Source organism: Phoca vitulina, unplaced genomic scaffold (genome assembly GCF_004348235.1).
Source record: "Phoca vitulina isolate PV1807 unplaced genomic scaffold, GSC_HSeal_1.0 scaffold123, whole genome shotgun sequence".
NCBI classification, from domain to species: domain Eukaryota; kingdom Metazoa; phylum Chordata; class Mammalia; order Carnivora; family Phocidae; genus Phoca; species Phoca vitulina.
In genome coordinates, this window is record NW_022589826.1 from 5,153 (window position 1) to 23,259 (window position 18,107).

Sequence of the window (18,107 nt, forward strand, 5' to 3'; positions counted from 1 at the left end):
CTCACTGTTTGCTTAGAGGATCCCCTTTAATACTTCTTGTAGGGCTTGTTTCGTTATCACAAATTCTTTAATTTCTGTTTTTCCTGGAAGCTTTTTATCTCTCCTTCTATTTTGAATGACATCCTAACTGGATAAAGTATTCTTGGCTGCATATTTTTCTCATTTAGCACCCTGACTATATCATGCCAGTCCTTTCTGGCCGGCCAGGTCTCTGTGGATAAGTCTGCTGCCAGTCTAATGTTTCTACCCTTTTAGGTTACAGACCACTTCTCCTGAGCTGCTTTCAGGATTTTCTCTTTGTCTCCGAGATTTGAAAGTTTCACTATTAGATGTTGAGGTATTGACCTATTTTTCTTGATTTTGAGGGGGCTTCTCTGTGCCTCCTGGATTTTGATGCCTGTTTCCTTCCCCAGATTAGGGAAGTTCTCTGCTCCAATATACCTTCTCCCCCTCTCTCTCTTTCCTCTTCTTCTGAGATCCCAATTGTTCTAATATTGCTTATGTTATTATATCACTTATGTCTCAAATTCTCACCTCGTGATCCAGTAGTTGTTTCTTTCTCTCTGTTTCTTTCTCTTTCTCTCAACTTCATATTCTCCATCGTTTTGTCTTCTATATCAGGAATTCTCTCTTCAGCCTCATTTATCCTAGATGTCAGAGCCTCCTTTTTTTATTGCATCTCACTAGTAGCCTTTTTTTATTTGACTTGGTTAGATTTTAGTTCTTTTATTTCTCCAGAAAGAGATTCTCTAGTGTCTTTTATGCTATTTTCAAGCCCAGCTAGTATCTTTATAATCGTTATTCTGAACTCTAGTTCTGACATCTTACTTATGTCCATACTGATTAGGTCCCTGGCACTCAGTACTGCCTCTTGTTCTCTTTTTTGAAGTGAGTTTTTCCATCTTGTCATTCTGTCCAGAGAAGAAAGATGAACAGGAGAACAAAATACCAAAATGGCAACAACAACCCCTGAGAAATATACACTAAACAAATCAGAAGAGACCCAAAACTGGGAGGAAAAAAAAGGAAAGAAAGAAAAAAGGGGGAGGGAAGAGCATATAATCAGAGGTGAGAAGAATGTAGACATATACACTGGATTCTATGTATATTTTGGTCTGTTTTTTAGAAAACTAGATCCATAAATTTTAAAGAAAGAAAAACATATATGTACAAAAGTATAATTAAATACAATGAAAGCATAAATTGTACCTGTAAAAATGGAAGTTAAAAGACAAAAAAAAGACAAAAGAGGGGGAAAAAAACCAACAACAACAAAAAAGGAAGGGATATGAGCAGACAGGTGAACAGAACAGAGAAATACACTATCTTCTGAGTGTGTTTTGGTCATTTTGTTGGAAGAAACTACATCTCAAAATTGTAAAGAAAAAAACCTTACATATACAAAAATAAAATTAAACACATTGAAAGGATAGAATATAACTGTAAAGATGAAAATTTTAAAAAGACTTTAACAAAACAAAACAAAGAGGAAGAAGGAAAAAACAACAACAAAAAAGAGAACATGGTCAGACAGGTGACTAAGAACAGAGCCATACACTAGATTTTAGGTGTATTTTGGTCTGTTCAAAGAAAGTATATCCTAAAATTGTAAAGTAAGAAAAACTTATAAATATACACAAATAAGGTTAAATACAATGAAGGGATAGAATGTAACTGTAAAAATGAAAATTAAAAAAGATTTTAAAAAAGGAGTTGATAAAATAAGTAATTCGTTGAAAAAAGGAAAGAAAAAAAATTTTTTTTTAAATTTCAGTTGAAAGACTAAGAATCATGGGGGAAAAGCCATGAATTCTATGTACTGATTTCCCCTAGTGCTGGAGTTTTGCAGTTCTCATCGATCGGAAAACTTGGTCTTGGCTGGATGTTCTTGCTGATCTTCTGGGGGAGGGATCTGTTGCTTTGATCCTCAAGTGTCTTTGCCCGGAGTGGAATTGCACCACCCTTGCCAGGGGGCCAGGCTAAGTAATCTACTCCAGTTTGCTCTATGTGACTTTTGTTCCCTGAAGGCTTTTCATGCAGCTTTAGAGGATGAGAATGAAAATGGCAGCCTCCCAATCTCCAGCCCCAGGGAGGAAAGCTCAGGCCCCCACTCCTCAGTGAGCCCTCAGAGAAAAGCAGTGAGTCACTCCTGTCTCCCTGGTCTCCTGCCACATTTTGTGCTCACCTGGCCTGTGACCGAGCGTTTCTATCTCAGGCACTCAACCCCATCTGGAGTCTCCAAACCCTGCAGACTCCTACAGCACACTCCTGCACCACTCTTCCCAGGGGAGAAAGAAGAGTCTCACCATTCTGCCATTTGTTGGGCCCCTGTTCAGAGCAGTCGCCCACCTGTGCTGAGGTTCACAGTTTATGGCAACCCCAAGCCAAGAACCCACTCCTGAACTCACTCATTGCAGCCAGCTTCCCCACACCAATGCCTGGGAACACTGCCACACTCAGGCACCTCCAGTCTTCCTGTGACCCTGAGGATCCTGAGACCACACTGTCCCAGCTAGGGTTCTGCCCCTACTTGTCCACCTGAGCAGCAGCCCTCATATGGGAACAGACTTCTAAAAGTTCTGGTTTTGTGCTCCACTGCTTTATCACTTGCTGGTAGCCAGCTAACAGAGATTACCTCCCCTCGCAGCCTATCTTCCCATATATCGCCTCGGATTCACTTCTCCACACCTCCCACCTTGCAGAAAGTAGTCGCTTTTCTATTTTTAGAATTGCAGCTATTCTTTTCTTAGATCTCCAGTTGAGTTCCCAGGTGTTCAGAATGATTTGATAGCTATCCAGCTGAATTCCTGGGACCAGACAAAATTATGGTCTCCTACTCCTCTGCCATTTTGGACTCCTTCCCATTCATTTTCTTTTTTACATCCCACATATGAGTGAAGTCATATGCTATTTGTCTTTCTCTAACTGACTTATTTCACTTAGCATAATATACTCTAGTTCCATCCATGTCACTGCAAATGGCAAGATTTCATCCTCTTTCATGGCTGAGTAATGTTCCATTGCAAATGCATACACCACATCTTCTTTAACCATTCATCAGTTGATGGTCATTTGGGCTCTTTCCATAACTTAGCTATTGTTGATAATACTGATATAAACATCAGGGTGAAGGGACACCTGGGTGGCTCAGTCAGTTGAGCGTCTGCCTTTGGCTCAGGTCATGATCCCAGGATCTTGGGATCCAGTCCTGAATTGGGTTCCTTGCTCAGCATGGAGCGTGCTTCTCCCTCTGCCTGTCACTCCCCCTGCTTCTGCTCTCCCTCTCTCTGACAAATAAATACATAAACATAAGAGTGCATGTACTCCTTTGAATCAGTAATTTTGTATCCACTGGGTAAATATCTAGCTGTAATTGCTGCATCATAAGTTAGTTCTATTTTTAAGTTTTTGAGGAACCTCTATACTGTTTTCCAGAGTAGCTGCACCAGTTTGCATTCTCAGCAGCAGTGGAAAAGAATTCCCCTTTTTCCACATCCTCACCAGTATCTGTTGCTTCCTGTATTATTAATTTTAGACATTGTGACAGGTGTGAGGTGATATCTCCTTGTGGTTTTGATTTTGTAATTCCATGGTGATGGGTGATGTTGAGCATCTTTCATGTGTCTGTTGGCCATCTGTATGTCTCCTTTGAGAAAAAGTCTATTCCTGTCTACTTGTTGAAGGGCTTTCACACACGTTATTCTAACACAAAAGGTAGGACATCGTGCATATGTTCACCTGCATTTCCACCCAGAGTCAGTGGTAACAAACCTGCTCACTCCCTGTTCAACATACCACACAGTCCCTCACCCTCTTCTGCACAAGGCATGACTCTGACCCTTTCATGGAAACATTCTCCCACTCTGGAGCTGGACACTCCATTGCTCCTGTGGGGTTCTTGAAGGATGCTCCCAAACTATTTCATCTTGGTGGGAATTTTCTGGAACCTAAACCAACTAGGTATAGTGATTGTGATGAGGATATAACTGAGAGCACTAGAAGCCCAAACGTGTGGAAAGAGGCCATAAATCCCTGGCTACATTTCCCTCATCCACACCCTCCCACTCCCAAACGCACAACCATGTACATACACACAAAACACATGCATTAGGAAGCTTCCAAAATTTGGTTTACTATGTCTTCTTTGAATATTTGACCACTGAACAAATCCCTGCTCAGGCTGCTGAATATACAAGGAAAATTAAAAGTGTTTGAACCAATTTCTATTTTCATATATTAGAATTCTTTTAACTTTGGCCATTTGGGGACCAAGCCTATAATTCATTTGTAAATAAATTCTCAACTTTATTAACACTTTAACATTATAAATTAAAAACCTTAAGCTTGTAATCACAATGAGGATATCTTTGAATGTTCAGCATGCTGACTAAAACATTAAGAGCACTTATTATCACTGACTTTTGTTAACCATTATTCTCTACCTGGTAATAGTAAGGGCTTATTGAAAGCAGTTAAAAATATTTCAAAGGCCCATGGAAAGAACATAATTTTAGAGTCTGTATGTTTAGGTTCACATTTTGGCCTGATCAATTAAAATTGTGAAATTTCAAGAAAAGAAATTAACCTCCCCATTAAGAGTATGCTCACCTGTACACGAACAATAATGTTGACTCTCGGTGCTATGGGAAATGAATAAGATAGAGAATGTGAAAATTCATAATAAATTGGAAAGTGCTATGTAAATGCAAAGAACTACTAGCAGTTCTGGCTAAGGTCACACTTTTTCTGTTGCATTTTCCTAGTCACCCTGCATGGAGCCATGCTATCAGCCACTCTCTGCTTGAAATGCCCTTCATGCAGCTTTCGTGAAACTATTCAGCCTAGATATACTTACATGGCAGCAACCATTACCATTCTGATTCTTTTAAAACTCTATGTCCTTTACCTTTAATTCTCTTTTTAGACATTTTCCCCTTCAAAAATGATGGTACTTCAACTGAACCACCAAAGTGAGAATTGCCAAAGTGTATCAGGCTCTGAGTCCTCTCCCCAAGTAGAATCCTATGCTGTCCATTGTCAATCCTGACATATCTACTTGGATATTTACAATTAATATGTAAACCATATTTGGACACCAGTCCAAAATCAGGTGTCATCCAGGACACCCTCCCTCAGAAGGTTCTAAGGGAGAATGTGTTCTATTCCTTTCTCTTAGCTTATGGTGTTGTCAGCAATCCTTGGCATCCTTTGGCTTCTAGATTCATTGTTGTTCCAATCTTTCCTTCACTTGGAATTCTCCCTGTATCTGTGTCTGGGTCTCTGTTTTCCATTCTTTTAAGGACATTGGCCATTCTGGATTAAAGCACACCTTCATCATGGATAACTTCATCTTCATTAGATTACATCTTCAAAGACTCTTTTTTCAAATAAAGTCACATTCATATGCATAAGGTATTAGAATATGAACACAGCTTCGGTGGGGGGGGGGGGGGCAAAATTCACCTAAAACAGAACCTTTTCCTCTTGCCTTCTCTCTTCTAACAAAGGGATCAGCTGACCTCTCAGTCGCCAAGACTGGTATCCTTAATGATACTGTGGAGACCTTGATATATCACCTATAGTCATTCATCATATGCTACCCTGTCTCAGGCTGTCCTCAAGCTCCATAAGCTGATCCAGATTTAATTGGCAGAATTCATGAGGTATCATATCATGTAATTGAAAATTGCTAAAATAATAGATCTTAAAAGTTCTCCTGAAAAGAAAATAAAGGGAACTTTGTGCAGCAATAGATGTTAACCAGACTTACTGTGGTGATGATTCCACAGTATATACGAGTATCAAATCATTATGTTATATGCCTAAAACTAACACAATGCTATGTGAATATTGTAACTCAATTTAAAAAAGGAATTTAAACACTAGCAAAAAATATTGTAGCTAATACTATTAAATAGTATTGGTAAATGGTAGTTAAATAGAGACACAGTTTCACTCCCAATCAATGTGGCAGGAAGAGATTGACTACCTGTTGATGTCACCTCTCCAGAGGCTTCCCCTTTGGCTGTCTCTGGAGAGCCAAACTCTGAATACTTCAACTGAGGTTAATGAGTTACATGGGGCAGGACACTCCTGGGGCCCCTAAAAATAAACATATCCTCAGTCCCTAAAGCATGTACTCTGACTTTGCTGACTTATAAATTATCCCTCAGATATAAGAGTAGTCCTTTTATTCATGGGCAGATTCCATAGAATTCACAGCTTCTAACGTGTTTAGCTGCAGACTACACTGTCCACTCTAATTTATCCTTCCTTTTATGTCTCCAAACACTGAAATGAGTGGACAATCTTTGTGGGTAAACCCTGGGGTTGAGACAACTTATTCTAACATTAGTTGTAAAGAGAATTGGTACTACCTTTAACAGAGAATGAGTGAGGAGCACTTTTGACTTCCCTTGCCTTTGAGAGTCACCATTTTCAAGGATTATCCTCTCCAAATTAGCATATTTTAAATACATGAATCTGCCTTTATTCTAAGGATTCTGTTCTATTTCATCCCCTAACACTTGTCTACAATTTCATAACCACACACCACTCGGCAATCACTGAGTGTTTTAGCATTCATGGGGACCAGCAGTCAGGAGCTTTCATCTGCAGACATTCACTTTGCCATCAATATGCCAATCTCTTAGTTTCATATAACTGTAGTTCCTTCAAAGACCATCTTGCTTCTTCCAAGAGGTAGCCAGACAGGCAAGGGGGAACACCATGTGCCCACGGAGGCAGTAGATGACCTGCTGCAGCTGCAAGTGAAGGAACCCCAAAGTGCCAGCAAACAAACCTCCAGAAGCTACAAAGGTCCAAGAATGTATTCTCCCTACAACCTTCACAGGCTCTGCCAGGATCTTCATTTTGGACTTCTATCCTCCTGAGCTACAAGACAGTAAGTCTGGTTCTCTTAAGCTACCTAGTTTGTGGCACTCTGTTATGGAAGACTAGGAAAATAATGCCACATATTGAAATTTATACTAAAATGACTATATCCATTTAATTCTCCTTTTCTAGTTACAATGAATTTTACATATGTCTTATCAGAATATATGCTTTCTTGGTTCAGATCACTTGCTGTGCATCGAGAAGAACAAAATCATTGAAAATCATGTTCTCGGCTAAGTTATGAGATATGTTGGTGATCTCTGAGAAATAACAGCCTATTTGAAAACCTTCTAAGAGACTTCGGATGGACACCATGATAGACTGGAGAAGCCCTTCTCTACCCTTAAAACACAAGGAGAGAGGGAATCACCAAAAGTTAACCCCAAGAACATATGACAAAACAAATTCTGACTAATGCCCATTGTCTGATTCTGGATATTTTGGATCAGGGCCTGATAATGTGGAAGATACAGAAACTAAGAACCATGCTGTCACTAAAGAACATGCAAGGACTGATGGGTGCTTCTTTGAAACTGGACAACGGATCTATTGAAACGCAAACCTACCAGGTTTCAGTAAAGAGCTAAATACATTATGTCTTTTACTTCTTAAAAGCTAGTAACATCATCTCCTTTATTTGGAAGGAGAGAAGGCCAGGCAGGAGTGGGGGCAGGGGGGGAGCAGCCTTTAGAATCTCAAAGCTTATTAGCAGTAGATTTGTACTTACGATCCAAGTATTCTGATTCCCACTTTATTGCATTTTGAAACCTATTATCCCATGTTAATCTTACCCTTTGGTAACACAGTAACAACAGCCACCAAAACCATCACTGAAAGGATTTAGAAATAAAAGCAGAAGGGGATCGAGAATCCAACAGCAAAGGCATAAGAGAGGTGGCCAAATATCCTCTTGCCTGGTCATGGATTTTGCTAATAGAAAAGTGACATTTACAAAAGAGACAAAATCCAGCAAAGTTCCAGACAATACAGCTTTCTTTTAAAAACCTAAAGTTTGTGTGGCACCTAGGTGGCTCAGTCAGTTAAGTGTCGGACTGTGGATTTTGGCTCAGGTCATGATCTCAGGGTCGTGAGATTGACCCCCACCTGGAGCTCTGCACTGGATGTGGAGTCTGCTTAAGATTCTCTCTCCCTCTCTCTCTGCCCCTCCCCCCCCACCCACCACCATGCTCATTGGCACCCATTCTCTCTCTAAAAAATTTAAAAATAAAATAAATAAAAAATAAAAACCTAGAGTTTGAATAGTCAAGACTATTAATTATCTACTTTCAAGACATTTTTTGCTTTACTATTCTCTATAAATTTCTATAACCCCTAGATTCACTTTCAATAGCCTGTTACAATTTTCTTTTGTTTGTTTTTTTGCAAGAGAGAGAGCAGGGTGGGGGGGGGCAGAGGTAGAAAAAGAATCTTAAGAAGACTCCACAATGAGTGTGGAGCTGGAAAGGGGGCTCAATCCCAGGACCCTGAGATCGCAAACCTGAGCCAAAATCAAGAGTCAGACACTTAACCAACTGAGCCACCCAGGTGCCCCTAGCCTGTATTACAGTTTTTAAACTTCTTCCCTATTTGTATTTATTCAACAAAGACTTTCTTTTGACTCTACTACATTCCAGACTCTTTTCCAAGTTTATGGTGATATTATGAGATGTTACTCTTGGTTTGGTTGTATTTACTCTTAAATGTGTATCACAGAGTGTATGGGGGTAGGGAGGTCATTCAAAAAAAAACCAGTAATTTTAATACAAAACAGAATGAATTCTGCAAGATTGTATTTATAAGAAGTACTGATAAGATGTTGAATAAATATTTTTTCCATTACATTAAAAATTTTAAAAGACAGTTGTAAAGTTATAAAAAAGACTATGGGTGCCTGGGTGGCTCAGACAGTTAAGCATCAGACTCTTGGTTTGGGCTCAGGTCATGATCTCATGCTTGGTGGGACTCAGCCCACATTGGGCTCCCCACTCAGTGGGGAGTCCCCTTGAGGAACCTCTCCCTCTGCCCTTGCCCCCATGCTCTGTCTCTCTCTCTCTCAAATAAATAAATAAATATTAAAAATAAAAAGACTAAACTTTGGATTGGTGATTTCCTGACATTTGGCTGAAAATGGTGTCACTAACGATTACCACAACCTCTTTTTTTTATTTTTTTTTTTATTTTTATTTTTTTAAGATTTTATTTATTTGACAGAGAGAGACACAGCGAGAGAGGGAACACAAGCAGGGGGAGTGGGAGAGGGAGAAGCAGGCTTCCCGCAGAGCAGGGAGCCCGATGCGGGGCTCGATCCCAGGACCCTGGGATCATGACCTGAGCCGAAGGCAGACGCTTAACAACTGAGCCACCCAGGCACCCCCACAACCTCTTTATCCATTCATCAGTCGATGGATATTTGGGCTCTTTCTATAATTTGGCTATTGTTGATAATGCTACTATAAACATCAGGGTACCTGTAACCCTTCTAATCTGTAACTTTGCATCCTTTGGGTAAATACCCTGTAGTGCAATTGCTGGATCCTAGGGTAGTTCTATTTTTAACTTTTTAGGGAACCTCCATCTAGTTTTCAAGAGGGACAGCACCAGTTTGCATTCCCACCAACAGTGTAAGAGGTTTCCCCTTTCTCTGCATCATTGAAAACACCTTTAGTTTCCTGAGTTGTAAATTTTAGCCATCGTATGACGTGGTGTCTCATTGTGGTTTTGATTTCTATTTCCCTGATGCTGAGTGATGTTGAGCATCTTTTCATGTGTCTATTAGCCATCTGGATGTTTTCTTTGGAAAAATATCTATCCATGCCTTCTGCCCATTTTTTAACTGGATTATTTGTTTTTTGGGTGTTGAGTTTGAGAAGCTCTTTATAAATTTTGTATACTAACCCTTTATCTGATATGTCATTTGCAAGTATCTTCTCCCATTCCATATGCTGCCTTTTAATTTTGTTGATTCTTTCCTTCCCTGTGCAGAAGCTTTTTATCTTGAAGAAGTCCCAATACTTCATTTTTGCTTTTGTTTCCCTTGCTTCCAGAGATGTGTCTAGTAAGTGGATGACGTCAAAGAGGTTTCTGCCTGTGTTGTCCTCAAGGATTTTGATAGGTTCCTGTCTCACATGAAGGCCTTTCATCCATTTTGAATCTATTTTTGTGTATGGTGTAAAAAAGTAGTCCAGTTTCATCTTTACATGTGGCTGTCCAGGTTTCCCAACACCATTTGTTGAAGACACTGTCTTTTTTACCATTGGATATTATTTCCTGCTTTATCAAAAATTAGTTGACCATATAGCTGTGGGTTAATTTCTGGGTTCTCAATTCTGTTCCATTGATCTCTCTATTTTTGTGCCAGTACCATTATTTCTTGATCACTACAACTTTGCAGTATAAATTGAAGTCCGGGTTTCTGATGCCTCCAGCTTTGCTTTTCTTTTTCAAGATTGCTTTGAGTATTCAGGGTGTTCTGTGGTCCCATACAAATTTTAGAATTGATTGTCCTAGCTTGGTGAAAATGTTGGTGGTAATTTGATAGGGATTGCATCAAATGTATAGATTGCTTTTGGTAATATAGACATTTCAACAATATTTATTCTTTCAATCCATGAGAATAGAATGTTTTTCCATTTCCTTATGTCATCTTCAATTTCTTTCAACAGCGTTGTATAGTTTTCAGAACACAGATCATTTACCTTCTTGGTTAGGTTCATTCCTAGGTACCTTATTATGTTTGATGTAGTTGTAAATGGGATTGATTTGTTCATTTCTCTTTCTGCTGCTTCATTATTGGTGTATAGAAATGCAACAAATTTCTGTACATTGGTTTATATCCTGTGATTTAACTGAATTTGTGTATCACTTTCCACTTTCAGGTGGAATCTTTTAGGTTTTCAATATAGAGTATCATGTCTTCTGCAAATGCTAAAAGTTTCACTTATCCCTTGCCCGTTTGGATGCCTTTCATGTCTTTTTTGTTTTCTTTTTTTTTTTTTTAAGATTTTATTTATTTATTTGGCAGAGAGAGACACAGCGAGAGAGGGAACACAAGCACCAGGAGTGGGACAGGGAGAAGAAGCAGGCTTCCCACAGAGCAGGGAGCCTGATGCAGGACTCGATCCCAGCCGCTTAACGACTGAGCCTCTCAGGCGCCCCCCTTTTTTGTTTTCTGATTGCTATGGCTAGGACCTCCAGTACTATGTTAAATAGTAATAGTGAAAATGGACATCCCTGTCTTGTTTCTAACTCTAGAGGAAAAGCTCTCATTTTCCCCATTGAAGATGATATTAGCTGTGTGTTTTTCATATATAGCCTTTATAATGTTGAGGTATGTTCCCTCTACATCTACTTTTTGGAGGATTTTTATCATGAATGGATGCTCTAGTTTGTCAAATGCTTTTTCTGAATGTATTAATAGGATCATATGGTTCTTTGTCTTTCTTTTATTAATGTGGTGTATGATGTTGATTGATTTTAGAATATCGAACAACTCAGGGTGCCATGGTGGCTCAGTCAGTTAAGCGTCTGTCTTCAGCTCAGGTCATGATCTTGGGGTCCTGGGATTGAGCCCCGTGATGGGCTCTGTGTTCAGCAGGGAGTGTGCTTCTCCCTCTCCCTCTAAGCTTGCTCTCTCTCTCTCAAATAAATAAAATCTTTTTAAAAAAATAGAAAATTGAGCTCTCTGGGCTCAGACCTAATTCACAGCGACATGGCTAAACACACCAAGAAGGTCAGAATCATGGGTAAATACAGGACCCATTATGGTGCCTCCCTAGGGAAAATGGTGAGGAAGATTGAAATAAGCCAGCACCCAAGTACACTTGCTCCTTCTGTGGCAAAACCAAGATGAAGAGACAAGCTCTGGGGATCTGGCATTGTGGTTCCTGCATGAAAACCGTCTCTGGTAGTGCCTGGACCTACAATACCACTTCTGCTGTCATAGTAAAGTCAGCCATCAGAAGACTGAAGGAGTTGAAAGACCAGTAGAAGCTCCACCATTTGAAACAATGCTAGCCTATAACAAATGGGTTAATTTATGTAACAAAAAAAAAAGGAATATTGAACAACTCTTGTGGCCCAGGAATAAATCCCACTGATCATGGTGAATGACTCTTTTAATGTACTGTCAGACTTGATTTGCTAGTATCTTGTTGAGAATTTTTGCATCCATGTTCATCCAGGATATTGGCCTGTACTTCTCTTTTTTAGTGGAGTCTGTATTTGGTTTTGGGATCAGAGTAATGCTGGCCTCATAGTATGAATTTCAAAGTTTTCCTTGCATTTCCATTTTTTGGAATAGTTGGAGAAGAATAGGTATTAACTCTTTAAATGTTTGGTAGAATTTACCTGTGAAACCATCTGGCCTTGGAGTTTTGTTTGTTAGGAGTGTTTTGATTACTGACTCAATTTCTTTTTGGTTATCGATCTGCTCAAGTTTTCTATTTCTTCCTGTTTCGGTTTTGGCAGTTCACATGTTTCTAGGAGTTTTTCCATTTCTTCCAGGTGATCCAATTTTTTGGCATATAGTTTCTCATAATATTTTCTTAGAATTGTTTGTATTTCTGTGGTGTTGGTTGTTATTTCTTCTCTCTCATTTCCGATTTTATTTATTTGGGTCCTTTCTCTTTTCTTTTTGATCAGTCTGACTAGGGGGTTATCAATTTTATTAATTTCTTCAGAGAACCACCTCCTGGGTTCATTGATTTGTTCTACTATCTTTTTAGTTTCTATATCATTTATTTCTGCTCTAATCTTTATTATTTTCCTTCTAGTGGCTTTGTTGGTTGTTCTTTTTCTAGCTCCTTTAGGTGTAAGGTTGGGTTGTTTATTTGCGAATTTTCTTGCTTCTTGAGGTAGGCCTGTATTGCTATATGCTTCCCTTGTAGGGCTGCTTTGGGCTACATCCCTAAGATGCTTCGGGATGCTTAGGCTGCATCCCTAAGGTTTTGGACCGTCATATTTCATTTTCATTTGTTTCCATGTATTTTTTATTTCTTCTTTGTTTTCCTGGTTAGTAGCATGTTGTTTAACCTCCATGTATTTGTGGTCTTTCCACATTTTTTTCTCCTGGTTCACTTCAAATTTCAAAGCGATGTGGTCAGAAAATATGTATGGTATGACCTCAATCTCTTTGTACTTATTGAGGCCTGATTTGTGACCTAGTATGTGATCTATTCTGGAAAATGTCCCATGTGCACTTGAAAAGATTCTGTATTCTGCTGCTGTAGGATGGAATGTTCTGGATATATCTGTTAAGTCCATCTGGTCCAGTGTGTCATTGAAAGCCATTGTTTCCTTGTTAATGTTCTGCTTAGATGATTTGTCCATTCATGTAAGTGGGGTGTTAAAGTCCCCTACTATTATTGTATTACTGTCCATGAGGCCCTTTATGTTTGTTGCTAATTGTTTTATATATTTGGGTGCTGCCATGTTGGGCACATAAATATTTACAATTGTAAGATCTTCTTGTTGAATTGTCCCCTTTATTATGATATAGTGCCCTTCTACATCTCTTGTTACAGTCTTTGATTTAAAATCTAATTTTTCCAATATAAGTATTGCTCCTCTGGCTTTCTTTTGACATCCATTTGCATGATAAATGTTTCTCCATCATCTCACTTTCTTTTCTTTTTTAAGATTTTATTTATTTATTTGTTAGAGAGAGAGCTCACAAGCAGGGGTAGCAGCAGGGAGAAGAAGCCGCAGGCAGAGGGAGACACCAGCAGAGGGAGACGCAGGCTCCCCGCTGAGCAGGGAGCCTGATGCGGGGCTCGATCCCAGGACCCTGGGATCATGACCTGAACCGAAGGCAGATGCTTAACCGACTGAGGCACCCAGGCGCCCCTCCATCATCTCACTTTCAATAAGAGTGTTCTTTAGGTCTAACAGGAGTCTCTTGTGGGCATGATACACATGGGTCTTGTTTTTTTTTTTTTTTTTTAAAGATTTTATTTATTTTTCGAGAGAGAGAGAGAGAGACAACACAAGCAGGGAGAGTGGGAGAGGGAGAAGCAGGCTCTCTGCTGAGCAGGGAGCCCGATGCGGGGCTCGATCCCAGGACTCTGGGATCATGACCTGAGCCGAAGGCAGATGCTTAACGACTGAGCCACCCAGGCGCCCATGGGTCTTGTTTTTTTATCCATTCTGACACCCTATGTCTTTTCATTGGAGCATTTAGACAATTTACATTCAGAGTAATTATTGATAGATATTATTTAGTGCCATTTGATTACTTGTTTTGTCCTTCTTTCAGGAGATGGTCTCTGTCCATCTCTTGTCTTTGTCACTTTTGATCTTTCCTTTCCACTCAAAGAGTCCCCTTTCATATTTCTTGCAGGGCTGGTTTAGTGGTCACAAACTCATTTAGTTTTTGTTTGTCCAGGAAACTCTTTATCTCTTCTATTCTGAATGATAACCTGGTAGAATAGAGCAATCTTGGCTGGAGATTTGTTCTATTTGGCACGTTGAATATATCATGCCACATTCTTCTGGCCTGCCAAGTTTCTGTGGACAGATATGCTGTTAAATTCATGGGTCTTCCCTTGTAAGTTGGGGACGTTTTTTGTCTTGCTGCTTTTAAGATTTCTTTATTTATTGCTATATTTTTCCAATTTACTTACAATATATCCTTGTGTTGACCTGCTTTTGTTGACATTGATAGAAGTTCTCTATGCCTCCTGGATTTGGATGTCTGTTTCCTTCCCCAGATTAGGAACGTTTTCAGCTATTACTTCCTCAAATAAATCTTTTGCCAATCTCCCCTAGTCAAGGCACTGCCCCAGGAATAAGAAGTAAAACACATCCTTATCAAAACAGGTAGGGACCTGAAAGTTCAGAAAGCTGTAGAAATAAACCTTGCTACTTTTTTACAATTCTACTACCTCAGCCCAAATTCCAATTGGAATTCTTTCCCAACTAAAGCTCCCAAACACCTGTTTTCTTTATCCTGTCAATTCCTCACACATTTTTTGCCTCTGTCTAAAAGGTATAAATACTGCCTGGCTTGGTCATTTCTTTGGGTCTCAATTTCATTATTGGGCCTCTGCATACAGGTAATAAAATTTTGGGTTTTTCTCCTGTTACTCTGTCTCATATCCATTTAATTACAAAACAGCTGGAAGAACCCTGCGGGGAAGAAGGAAATGTGACCCTCCCCAAAACAAGTGTCCCGTCCCTAAGGCCATCTCAGGGACCCCATTCCCTGACCCCTCTGAGCAGCAGTCATGCATCCTCATTTCTGCATTTACACAGAGCCTACCTTCCCAGTAAACCACATTTCCATACCCAGTGGTTCCCAGAGTCTGCAAGACTAGGTTTGAAATGTGCTATAATATCACAACAATGAAAGAAGCTCTCACCTATATTACAAAACAAGCATTCAAAAGAAGTCACCTGCAAAGGAAAGGGTTCAAAGATCTAACACCTATTCCTCCCTCTTCAGTGAGCCTGGACAGAACTCTGGCAAACAGTAACCACAAAATGCACAAACTATGGGATACATGAGGGTCTTACAGGGGTGGCTGTACTCTGATTACTGATCAAGTAGTAATTTCAGCATGATGCATGGGTCTGTTTAGAACTTACACTCTACACACTGCAGATATGCTACCAAATTACAGTCCTAAAGCCAGAACAGGGCTACAAAGGTAGGGACACATAATCTGAGAATCCCGAAGCGTCTCTGTGCTGACTTGTACCACACTGGTTCTGCCTCACATTTGAGAAGCAAAATGCTTTCCATTGCAGTGAGGGGGTCTCCAAAGCTGTGTCTGATGGGTCTGGGGCCTCCTGGATACTGCAAGGGCTCTCACTATTTTGTATCCTTTGCTAATTGGTAGTAAATCTTCTTCTGGTTAAAAATTGTGTTTCATGTGAGTCTGACTGACATTTTGAGTCTCTGCAATCACTCATTATCTGAGCTGAGGGTGTGCACCCTGTGTTCCTCAGAAAGCAAAAGAGCTGGAAGAATCCATGAATTGCTCTAGAGCATCATGATCGTCCTGTCCTCCAGAGGCTAAACACAGATGGAATATAATAATTTAGCCAAGCCTTGGATACAATCCCACAGCCATGCCACAGTTATTGGTGAAAATTCAAAAGGAAACAGTCCAAATAATATTGGTGACGATTTACACAACCCTGGAGTCTGTTACAGCCAAAACATGGAGAGTGTGCGGAGGCAGATTCCTAACACTAGAAAAATGTTACAGAACAATTCTGAACTTGTGTTTGGTCTCTTAAGTGATTTCTTTTTTATTTTGGCATGAATTCCAGAGACCTTTATTATCTGTAATTTATTCCCATGTAACATAAACATCCAAATGCCATTCAAACATTCACTTAAAGGAAATAAATCTGTTTCTCCCCAGGGCTCTGTGTGTCCTTAAGAGCAGAGAAGTGGATGCTCACCCAGAATAATAGGCTGTGTGGTTTCATGAGACCTTGAGGGGTTTTGCACCAAAGAGAATCCATTTGAGGGATTTTAAAGTGACCATTTGCATATAACTGTCAGATACGGTTGAAACATAACAGAGAGTGGAGGGGTGCCTAGGAGATCCAGTAGACTAAGCATCCAACTCTTGGTTTCAACTCAGCTCATGATCTCCATGTCACAAGATGGAGACCCCATCGAGCTCTGTGCTCAGGCCAGAGTCTGCTTGTCCCTCCCCAAATCCCTCAGCCCATCCCCTGCCAGGTCTCTCTCTCCCTCTCTCTCAAATAAATAAATAAATAATAAAATCTTTAAAACAAAAAAAGAAAAATAATGGAGAGTGGGAAATTTGTCACATTTGGGGATAAACAGTATACATGACGCATCACTATGGTGTCAAGATATATCCCAGGTGTTCAAGTGGAAATACTGTGATGCTGCTAGCAATGCACAGAGAACCTGACCGTGTGCATAATCTCCCCTGGCTGGCATTTCCAGCCTCCACATGCTGTCTCTATACAAAGATCACTTGTCATGAGCATGACCAGCTCAGGGGGGTTCAAGGCCCTGAAGGATGCTAGTTAGCTGTCAGGATAGGGAACAGTAAGTACACTTGTTATGTATTTGTGTCCAGTCCAAGACACAAACACATTTACCTGCACTGGGCTACATGTTGGGAAAACCTACCAAAACTCAGAAACATTTCTATGAAGATGGCATTGCCAAAGCTCCAGCCTCCATGGGAAAATACACTGTTGGTGACAATACACATATACAAAAACCCAGACCCGTACCCCAAAACACATTTATGTGCAAACTGAGTTTGAGTTAAGATCAAAGGGCTACAATGTCAGATTCAATTGTTCTGGGCTGTTTATATTCATTACGTAATTCAGAATTGTATGACAATAATTCAAACTGAGACGGCTATTTGTAAAGTTTAGACACATGGAGATTTTTAATAATTAATATATATTTTATTTCTTCTTCAAATTTCCTGCTAGTGAATCTGGTAAGCTCCAGAGAACATGGGATTTCCTGGGAATAAGAGGTATTTTCCTTTTTTTTTAATAATATGTTCCTGCATTCAAATTATGTGGGGATTTGGCAGGTTTGAGATACAAAAGCATTGATCAGTTGATGCCTGGATCAAAGAAATTATTAAATGGTATGAAGAGAAGATTTAAATATACTTCATCAGGATTGATGTTAGCAGGATTTTCTTTGAACTAAAGATTTCTTTTCTTCGCAGTTGCCCACCTATTTCTTTGAAAAAGCTGATACAGTCAACCTATGGACCTCTTAATAGAGCCATGATCACAATGCAAGAATAAATGACATGCCTCCAACAAATTGCTAAAAATGCTAAAATGCTTATTACAGTGTTTTAGTGGCTTGTATTCTTAGTTTCCCTATGCCTTTATGGTATGTTCCTGAATGTCTTCTTCTAAGTAGAAATGAAACTATGTTCCTATATTGGGGGGAAATAAGAAAAACCGGTGGAGCTTTTTAAAATAACAATATGATGCAGGTGCTCTGGGGACACTAAGGCAGCATCTCTGGAGGCCGCATGAGTCTATGGACTTAGATTTTGAGCACTCACTTGCATAAAAGAATCAGGTAAGGAAAGTCCCTTGAGAGTTGTCAGAGGAAACTTTGGATGACATGGAGGGGGGGACACAATCATCTTAAGTGCTCTGGCATTCAACGTCTTCCATCAAAGGGTCTTTCTGCCCAGTCATCTGGAGCCATGGCCCCTCCAAAGCACCTTCTTCATTGC

General features: G+C 39.8%; 1 pseudogene; it reads left to right on the top strand.

The window, feature by feature from the left end:
- The first annotated feature begins 11,589 nt into the window (after positions 1 to 11,589).
- Positions 11,590 to 11,971, top strand: LOC116628580 (annotated as a pseudogene).
- Positions 11,972 to 18,107: the final 6,136 nt, after the last annotated feature.